We start from the raw sequence: 11,138 nt of genomic DNA, 5'->3' as shown, positions 1-11,138 counted from the left end.
TAAGTATATCATGGCATGGTTATTCCATGAAATACTACTCAGCCATGAAAATGAATGAATCACAGCTACATGTGTTGGAATAGATTAGTCTCAGAAGTAAAACATGTATGAAAGAAGCAAGGGGCCAAAGAACACATAGAATGTGCAAAAATGGCACATTAATTTCTTATTTATAGATAAATAGGATGTGATAAAACTATGATGAAAAGCATAAACTGATTAAAACAAAATTCAAGGGGGGACCTGGGTGGCTTAGTCAGTTGAGCATATGCCTTTTGGTCTCAGCTTGGATCTTGATCTCAGGGTGGTGATTTGAGGCCCCATGTTGGGCTCCAAGCTGGTCACAGAGCCTACTTAAAAAAAAAAAAAAAAGAAATCAACATGGTGAATTCTTCACAGGAAAGAATATAGCCTTATTATGAAAGACCTTATGGAACCTTCAAATCGTTAACCTACTGTTAGTGCTGTCTTAGTGTGGGAGCTGGGTAAATGGGGGTTTGTTCTACTCTTATTATTTTTATTTTCCTGTGTGTCATGTTTTTCAGCTCTGCAGTTTTGTTTTGTTTTGGTTTGGTTTGTTTTTTGTTTTTTGTTTTTTTTATTTTGGTAAGGAAAATGCTCTTAAACCCAGTGTGATATTTATCTAGACTTGTCCATTCATTCTATTGATGGTACATTACTGAACTACATTTATTCTAGAATGACCAAAAATACAACTGGAGTGTCAAGGACTTCATGTTTTAAAATGAAAAGATTTAGAATTGGGGGCATCTGGGTGGCTCAGTGGTTGAGCGTCAGTCTTTGGCTCAGGGCGTGACCCCGGGTCTTGGGATTGAGTCCCACATCGGGGTCCCTGGAGGGAGCCTGCTTCTCCCTCTGCCTGGGTCTCTGCCTCTGTCTCTGTGTCTCTCGTGAATAAATAAAAAAATAAAATCATTTTTTTTAAAAAGGAAAAATTTAGAATTGGTTTGAGATTATATAGGAAGCATGTTATCACTCATATTTAATATTTTAAGGTCTATAAAGACCTTAGGCAGAACCTAGGTAGTATCACCATAATAACATCACTGGTTGTAACCAATGGTCAAAGTGAGGGATTATTTGTAAAATAATTGAGATGAGTAATGTTTGGACTATGTCATCAGGCATTGCTCACCTTATATGTGGGCCACATATAAACTACTCAGAATTCTTGGCTGTAAACAGCAGGAAAAAGATTTCTCAGAGGCTGTGAAGTCACTCATGGGACTAGTGGGGAAAGTCTGGACAGCCAGGTTGGAAAACCAGACACAGCAGGTGGAAGCTTGGGAAGGTCACGGGTCGGGAGTCAGCCTGTTAGGGCACCCCAGCGTCTGCCACGACTGCTCCCAAGCCTAAAGCACCCCTGTGTCCTCGCTCCTCTTACTCCACATTGCAGGTCCCTGTTGGGAGCATCCGGGGCCAGGTTTAAGCCACACACTAAGCCGTTTGCTGCCACGATTCAGAGTGGGCACACTGATCTTTTTGACTCCTGGATTCCATAAACCTAGAAGTGGGGTACAAATGCTAGGTATGGCAGATGAATGAATGAGTGAGAGAATGAATGAATGAATGAATGAATGACTAGAAGGGGAAGGAAGAAGGAAGGAGTAAGAAAGGAGAGGAAAGAAGAAAGGGAGGTTAAATTTATCTGCAATGCTCATTAAAAATGTTGGCTTCTGGGGCCCCTGGGTGACTCAGTTGGTTAAGCATCTGACTCTTTGAATCAGGCCACGATCTCAGGGTGTGGGATCAACCCTGTGTAGGGCTCCACGCTCAGCAGGGAGTCTGCTTGGGAGTCTCTCTCTCTCTTTCCCTCTGCCCCTCCCTCTGCTCTCACACATTCTCTATCTCTCAAATAAACAAATAAATAAATCTTTTTAAAAACCCGACTTCTGAATCCCCATCTAAGACGACTAAATCTGAATTTCTGAAGTTGGTGGGGAGGGGGACTCAACAGAAAGCTTCCATTTATTTAGCCTGTCCATCAGGATTTGAGAATTACTGGCATAAATAATGAGTTCCATGAACTTGCTTACTCTTTCTGTGACTTTGAATGACTGATTTTTTTTTTTTTTTGCTATTTGTAGGTTGGGACACGTCCCTAAAGGGTTCCAAATTTCTTTTCTTCTCAATTGTGTCTTTATTAATTTATTTGTCTCTGTGTGCATTTCTTGAAGATGCATAGCAGCTATTTCAATTTAAGAATGAACAACTTAAAAAAAAAAAAAGAATGAACAACTTTAGGATTTGAATACTTAGAGAGAGCCCCAGGAAGATAAATCTCCTGAGTCTTTAAAATACACAAGAACTGTTGTCGCCTCACCAGCAATGTCTGCATACCTGGCACTGTTCTAAGCATTTCACATTTCTTATCTAATTTATTCTTCTGTGAACTCAATATCCCCACTTTACAGATGATAAAATTGAGCCTTCAAATTGTTAAAGAGCTAACCCGAGCTAAAGAATGGAGTAGCAGGGGTTTGAATCTAGGTCATTTGCTCCATAACCTCAGCCACTATTTAACACCAGCTCCATAAATGTTGATTTCATCAGAGGAAAGATAAATTTAAAATTTCATTTATTGGCCATAAATAAATCACACGATAAAAATAGAGCAATATAGGGACCTCTGCGCAGCTCAGTCAGTTAAGTGTGTGACTTTGCCTCAAGTCATGATCTCAGGGTCCCGGGATCGAGCCCTGCATCGGTGGGGAGGGAGTCTGCTTCTCCCTCTCCTTCTGCTCCTGCCCCTGCTCATGCTCTCTCTCTCTCTCAAATAAATAAATAAAATATTATTTTTAAATAGAGCAAAATAAATAAAGTTTAGCACCACTAAAATGGTCTCTTACTCTAGCCTTGCTAGATCTGCTCTCTTGTCTCTGCTGTCAGCACATTAACTAAACAGAACATTAACAAAAGTCTGCTACTAAGTCCTGTGAGCTCCCAGGTCCACCTGGTCTGATCATCCCTTGTCTCTCAGCATGGCCAGCTTCTCTTGGGCTCCAGCCCACCTTTAGCAAGGAGGATTACTTTTTTTGGAGCTGCATCTTATCTCCTGTCTTTAACAGAGCAGCTCTTTCCTAGAGGGGCACAAAGCAAACCTGATCTTATATAATTCTCTATAATCCCTCCCTTAAGGATTCAGCCTGGATTGAATGTCGTTGATTCACCTAAAAGAACAATTTAAATCAAATCGAGTTTTTTTGTACACCCTACATACTAAATAATTATGAATAAAAACATGTTAGGGGTCAGAAGAGGCATATTGATTGATAAGAAAACAGGCATATTGATTGATAAGAAAATAGGTGTATGGATGGAGCAGTGTGGCCCAAAAATCTGGTCATCGAAGGGCTCACTAAGTGGTTCTCACCTGCTCAGCGTAGGGGTCGACAAGAGGAAAACACGAGGTGGCCGTTGCCCACTCTAGTACCTAACAGGCAATTGACACCAGCTATCGTATGGAACAAAGACAATATATGCAAAAGAGCTAGACTGACTGTTCCCATAAACAGATGGGGGGAGATGTGGGCTGGATTACAGAGTTTTGGGTGATTCACACATAACTGGTTGAACAAATATACCCAACAGAGCAGATTAATGAACAAATGTCACCTACAGTGAGATCTCAATTGGCTCAATCCTCATCCCATTCTTGTCCAAAATTTTTATAAATGATTCGGATAAAAGAGGGATAGTGTGATCGATCAAATGTATGTTATCATGAAACTGGGAATGACGGTCAAGATATTAAATAACAGAATCAGAGTCCTCAAGCCCGCAGTGTTCCTCCGATCTGCACACAGTCGGGTGATGTGTCGATGTAGAGGGAGGGGATGCGCTCACCAAGGGCTGTACTTACCCATGGTGGTCCTGTGAGGGCAACACGTCCTAAGGGAATTTTAAAGTAGAACAGACTCTAGGCAAAGTGACCAGGAAAATATGAGTGGAAACCATTATAACTAAGGGCAGATGGGCAATCTAGCTTAGGAGAGGTAGCCTAGGATTTCTCGAGATCCATTGCCACACATTTAAGGGAATACCTATGAAACAAAATAGGATTTTGAGGTCATTCTGTAGCATTCCGCAAGGCTAAGGTAAGATAAGACAGAGATTGATTAAAAAAAAAGAGAGAGAGAGAGAAAGAAAGAAAGAAAGAAAGAAAGAAAGAAAGAAAGAAGAAAGAAAAAGAAAGAAAAAAAGAAGAGAAGAAAGAAAAAAAGACAGAATAAATAACGCACGCAAATAAGCAAATAACGACGCAAGCAAAAGAAATACAGCCATAACAAGACAGACAAGCACGCACTCCCTCCGACCGAACGACCTGCCTCATCCCTCCCTACACTCCCTCCCCACTCCCCCGCCCCACGCCCTCCCTCCCCCCCCCCGCCCCCGCCCTCCCGCCCTCCCTCCCGCACCCTCACTACAGAAATAAAGACCTCAAAGAGAAAAGAAAGAAAGAGTTTGACTTTACAGGAAAGAAAAGGAATATTGAGGGGAGCCTGGGTGGCTCAGTTGGTTAAGCATCTGTTTTCAGCTCAGATCATGATCTCAGGGTCCTAGGATGGAGCCCCAAGGCAGAGTCCGCGGGGAGTCTGCCTCTCCCTCTCTCTCTGTGCTCCCCCCCCCACCGCCATGCACGTGCTTTCTCTCTCAAATAAATAAAATCTTTAAAAAAAAAAAAAAGAAAAACAGCATTGACTTAGTAGTTATCTAGTTAATGTCAGAAACTGTGCTTAGCACTTCATAATAACTCTTCTAATAAAAAAAGAAATAAGATACTTACTCTTTTTCCACTTCATGTGTTGGTCTGTTTATCGAAATAGCAAGCGACTACCAAACTTAGTAGCTTCAAATACCCATGCATTGTTCTTCTATCTCAGCTGTCTGTTGGGTCAGGAGTTTGGACCGGAGAACACAAGGAGAGCTCACCTTTGCTCCATGATGCCCGGGGTCTCGGCTGGAATGTCCTGAATGGCTGGGGGATGTTCACGCATCCCTCTCGGTCTCTCCATCCAGCTTCCTCACAACATTGTGGTCTCAAGAGGGGTGACCCTCTTGGGTAGAGCTCGGGGCTCCCAGAGGCAAGGCCAGGGCTTGCCCCTCCCCTCGGGTCCAGGCTAGAGGCTGGCAGAGGCCCTCCGCACCGTGCTGCTCTGGGAGCAGTCCCAGGGTCTCCCCCCATTTGGAGAGAGAGAACTGGAAGGGGTGGGGAGAGGCGGCAATGACCCATCACTTGGAGGCAGAAGCACAGGATCATGGAAACTGGCAGAGCCGGGACTCCAACCAGATCTGACCAGTGATCACCCCGCTCGGTTCGCTCAGGCCCTTGGGGGTCCTCCCAGGTGTCCTCCGAATGTGCGTTTCCTGCCCCAGCCTTGCTTCCAAGCTCCAGGCCTTTATCTCCAACTGTGAGCTTGCACATCTTCCATTTGGATTTCGTGGCAGGAGCAGATGTGAATACTAAAGTCATCATGGGTCCCTTCTCCATCCCAAACGAGGCCCACAGGAGCCCTGGACACACACACCCCCCCCCCCGCCCCGTCCCACTGGCTCAGTGAGAATCTGTCTCGCCATTCCTCTCATTTCCTGGGTCCCAGTCAGTCACCCAGGCCTGTGGGTTCCCGGGCACCACATGGTGCTGCTCAAGGACCTGGCCCCTGCCCTTCAAGAGACCCCCCCCCCTCCCCAGGCTTGCCCCACCCCAGCCAGGCTACCCTGCTGCTCCTTTGCTCCCAACCCCGAGCAGGTTCCTGCCCAGATACCGTCTCGAGAGGCCACCCTCTCCAAAATAGCACCATCCCTTAGCCCGTCCAGCCCCAAGGCTCATTTTTGCCCTCCCAGTGTCTGTCACTACCTGGTACCACTGTGTCGATCTGCTTATTTACTGATTGTCCCTGGCTCTCTCTGGAACAGTGCTGTTCAATAGAAATACGAGGTCAGCCACTACGTAATTCGACATTTAATAGTCGCCACATGTTAAAGGCCAAAAAGAAGCATGTGAAATTAAGTTTAATAATATATTTCATTTAGCCCCAGATATCCAGAATATTATTATTTCAGCACATAACCAATAGAAAAAAAAAAAAAAAGATTTTGAGTTCTGGTGTGCAAGCTTTCCCGGCACGTCTCCTTGACACTAACCCCATCTCAAGGGCTCAGCGGCCCCAGGACCAGCAGCTGTGCTCGGACGGTGCTGCTCTAGACGTTAAGCTCCAGGGTCACGGCCTCATCCTCCTCATTCACCTCTCTCTTCTCAGTGCCTGAAACAGTGCCTGGCACTTAGCAAACGTTTGTGGGTTGCATGGATCCAAGAGAGTACATGCATCCTTCGGTTTTGCTTCTGTCCCTCCCACTCCAGCCTGGTTGCTCCTCCCCTCACCTGTGGCAAGAGCTTCCTACCTGTCGGCCCCTGCAGGGGTGGCCCGTAGCTGTTCCTTTTTCCGCCTGGGGTGCTCTACCCTCGTCGCCAGTTGCAGAAGCCACTGGAAAGAGGCTCTCTGAGGGAGCAGCCAGTGCTGTGCCTGTGCCTGCCGGCCGTGAGGGCAGGATTAAAGCTAGGGAGCTTGTAGAATTTGCCCGATTGGGTGGCCCCCACTGACAGGAACCTGCTGACAGCCTCTTCCCTGCTCGGCCCGGTGCCTGTTCAGCTCTCTCTTCCCCAACCCCTGCCCTCACCCTTAATCCTGAGCTCTGGGATTTCTACAGCTCTTCAGTGTAACTGAGGTTTGGAACGCTGACATCGACCTCATGCTTCTTTTTTTTTTTTTTTTTAAAGATTTTATTTATTTATTCATGAGAGACACACACAGAGAGGCAGAGACACAGGCAGAGGGAGAAGCAGGCTCCATGCAGGGAGCCTGACGTGGGACTCGATCCTGGGTCTCCAGGATCACGCCCTGGGCCCAAGGCAGTGCTAAACCGCTGCGCCACCTGGGCTGCCCTGGCCTCATGTTCTTGAAGGAGAGAAGTGACGGTCAGAGGCCTGTCAGGTCTGCACGGGTGCCCACCACGAAGGCCCCCAAGGGCCCGCTGCCTGCCCTCTTATCTACTGCTTCTGTGACAGCGCGGTGCCGGCCTGCTGCCCCAGCTCGTGACCTCGGCTGACCATTCCAACCCTCCCGTCCCTGGATGTCACAGCGAGGTGTGGCCCAGTGGTCAGCTGGCTTTGGGTTCCTCCTTTAGGATTCTTTGTTGCTAACAGCTTTACTGAGATACAATCCACACACCATACAACCTCCCCTTTTAAGAGGCGGAGTCAGCAGATTTCGCTGTATTTACAGATATGTGCGAATGTCATCACAGTTCATTTCAGACATTTTTCACCACTGGTGAAAGAGAAACCCCACACCCTTTAGTCATCAGCCCCATCTCCCCTCCCCCACAGCCCTCGAGAACCAGTCATCCACTCTGCCCGTCTAGACTCCCTGTTCTGAACCCTCCCTGCGAATGGGATTACACAGTACGTGGTCTTCTGAGACTGGCTTCTTTCACTTAGCACCAAGTTTCCAAGGGCCCTCACGTAGCATACCTCTTCCTCTTTGTGGCTGCGTAATATTCCATGGTATGGACCTGCCCATTCATCAGCTGATGGACATTTAGATTCTTTCCACCTTTCGGCTATTATGAATAACGCCGTAGGAACACTCGTGTACAGCCCCCCACCAATTCTCCCTGTATCTTGCTGCCAGGTTAATCTTTGGCAAAAATGGGAGAGCAGATCAGTGTACTGTCCTGGTGTTTCCCAGGTCTTGCCCGTGGGGAAAGTTCAATGCCTTGGCCCATCATAGCTGGAGCTCCCTCCATTTCCCTCCACCCCTTGCTACAAAGAGGCAGTGGAGGGCCAAGGTGAGGGCAAGGGCTTTGGAATCAGAGGCCACACATACAGTTGTTAGTGGGCTACGTCAGACATGAGGCCAGCCTTGCTTCGGGGTTTAGGGAAAACAGGGATGATTCTTTCACTTTGATTTACCATCTATCAACTGGGCAACAAGCCGATCAGAGATGCCAAGGGCTGTGCTCCTGCCCAGGGCTACCCTCTGCCTCCCACAGAGATGCGTGGGCCCAGAGGCCAGGCTGAGCAAGCCCACTCCAGGTGAGAGGAGAGTCCAGCCTCTCACCAGCTGGAGAGGTGTCACGACAGCACTCGGGATCTTCCGCTTTAGCGTCACGGTCACACACATCTGTGTTCGACCTCTTCCTGCCTCATTGGGTACCACCGTGCTGGCTCTTCTCACCCGTGAAAGGGGGTAATAACAGCACCAACCTCATAGGATTCTTGAAAATGCGTGGATATGTGCTTAGCCCGGGCCAGAATGAGGAAAGCGCTCCATGCAGGTTAGCGATGATTTCTTCCCAAAGCAAATGCTTTTATCTCCGACCTGTGCTCATCCCCTCTTCATACCTGGCACCTTGACTCTCTGGTTAACCAAGTTCTGGCTATTTCTTTTGGTTTTCTTTTGCTGCTGTAATAGCAAATGAACACACACTCAAATGTAATAGATTAAAACACACAAGTTTATTATCCCAACAGTTCTGGAGGGCAGAAGGCCAAAATTGGTCAGAGTGAGCCAAAATCCAGGTGTTTGTAGGACTGCATTTCTTCTGAGGATGCTAGGGAAGAATTGTGTCCCTGCCCTTTCCAGCTTCTCAATGCTGCCCACAAGGCCTTGGCTCACGGCGCCTTCCTCCCTCTTGAAAGCCAGCAGTGGCTGGTGGAGTCTTTCTCAAAAGGTGTCACTCTGCCTGAGTCCGGGGTCACATCCCCACTGACTCTCCTACCTGCTTCCTCCCTTGGGATTTCCTTGGCCCACCTGGATAATCCAGGCTAATCTCCTCATCTCAGGTTAGTCTATTAGCAACCCTAATCCCCTCCGTGACCTAATCCCTCCCTTGTCACAAAACTGCTCATTGTCACAGCTCCTGGCATCAGAGCACAAGCATCTCTGGGGAGCATCATTCTGCCCACCACACTATACACACTATATTTCAGTGTTCAATTCTGGTTGCCCCTTGCTACTCAGGTCTTCCTCAAATGACCCAGTCCTCTGCCATTTCCTGAATGCCCAAAAAACTTGTTCTCTGTAAGCTTCATTTTACATAGCTCTTGTGTCACCATGGACTGTTCCTTAAGTGTAATGTAAAGTCCAGAAAGGCACAGACCATGTCTCACCCCCTGAGGGAGACAGCGTGGTGGAGCAGAAAGGCACAGAACTGACGGCCAAGGGCCTTTGCTTCCATTCCAGCTCCTGACTCGGAAATCCTGGACAATTCTCTGAAGATCTCAGATTCTCATTTTCCTCTCCGTAAAATGGGGTTCATCCATTACTCTGGTCTTAGCCATTGTAAGACTCAAACTAAAGCAACATAACAACAAAACGACTCGATTTAAAAAAAAAAAATGGGCGAAGGACTTGAATAGGCATTTCTCCCAAGAAAACATACAAATGACCAAGAACATGAAAAGATGCTCAACATCACTTATCATTAGGAAAATGCAAATCAGAAGCACAGTGAGACATTACTTCATATCCAGTTAGGAGGGCTGTTATAAAAAAGACAGAAAATTGTAAGTGCTGGCAAGGATGTGGAAAAATCAGAACCCCAATGTGCTGCCAGTGGGAATGTAAGCTGGTGGAGCTGCTGTGGGAAACGGTATGATGATTCTTCAAAACAGCAAACATTGAATAACTATATAACCCAGCAATTCTCCTTCTGGGTATGTGCCCAAAATAAGTGGAAGCAAGGACTCGAACAGGTGTTTGCGCGCCCAGGTTCACAGCCGCAAGAGCCAAGCAGTAAAGCAACCCAAGTGTCTATCAACAGATGAACAGATAAACAAATGTGATGTGTACATACAACAGGATATTATTCCGTCTTAACAGGGAAAGAAACTCTGGAACATGCTACAAAGTGGATGAATCTTAAGGATATTATGCTAAGTGGAATGAGCCTGTCACAAAAGATGAATATTGTATGATTCCATATATGAGGTCCCTCAAATAGTCAGGCTCATAGAGGTAGAGAGTAGAAAGGTGGTTGCCAGGGGCTAAAGGGTTGGACTGGAGTTAGAGTTTAATGGGGACAGAGTGTCAGTCTGCAAGATCGGAAAACTTCCTGGGGATGGATGGTGGTGATGGTTGCAGAACAATGTGAAGATACTTGATGCCACAGAACCATGCGCTTAAAATGGCTAAGACGGTGCATTCTGTGTTATGCGTATTTTACCACCACAACAAAAAAAATGAAGCAGTGAAAGTGCTCTGGTGGCTATAACATGCGTACAGACTTGAGGTATTCCTGATATCCCGTGACCTCCTCACCATATTCCTGTGCATATTCCAGGTCCCAACAAACAGTTGCTAACGCAATGCAGAGAGTCCGCCGGGGAAATACATCCTCCCGTCCCCTCCTTTTCCAGCCCACCTGCAGACGTGTATAGCTGACCCCTTACCTGCTGATGTCTTTTAAACTATAAGCAATCTGAACACTTTTAATGTGACAAAACGTGAAAGGGGATGCAGAAAGCAAGGAAGAGACAGAGGTGTGCGTGTTGTGCATTCATTGATTTGTGTTCATAATCCAATGATGTTATTTTTTTAAGTCTGCTGGAGCTGGTTCCACCTGCTGGTTTCTTTTGACGACCTGAATATGCGTGTGCCTTCTCCATATGCTTTGGAGTCAGCACACACAAGCTGTGTTTGTCCCTTGCCTGACTTTACGCAGTGGAAGCAGTGGGAGCAGAGGACACAGCATGTAGCCCGGGGAGCCCGAAATCCCGAGCCGTGCTGCTTGCAGGGTAGGTAGGGGCTGAGGGAAGCAATAAGACCTAATAACCTCACCCATTCTCCTAATTGCTTTCTTCTCACAAAGAACCACACCAGCGGCTCCAGTGGCCCTTGGGGAAATCTCTGCTTGTTATGAGGCCGGTGGGCAATCCTTCCATCACTGTGAAATGCTGGCAGTTTGTGTCAACAAATCCAATTTCCGTCAATCAATAGACAACCCACCTCCCAGCTCTGTCCTCCCAGCCCCACAGAGCTGAGAGCTGGCTTCCCCTGTCCAGCCCTGCCCACAGGAGACCCGGCAGGGAGAGCTGCTGGCTGGATGTAGAGGAT

Source organism: Canis lupus, chromosome 35 (assembly GCF_011100685.1).
Source record: "Canis lupus familiaris isolate Mischka breed German Shepherd chromosome 35, alternate assembly UU_Cfam_GSD_1.0, whole genome shotgun sequence".
NCBI classification, from domain to species: domain Eukaryota; kingdom Metazoa; phylum Chordata; class Mammalia; order Carnivora; family Canidae; genus Canis; species Canis lupus.
This window is presented reverse-complemented; position numbering follows the sequence as displayed.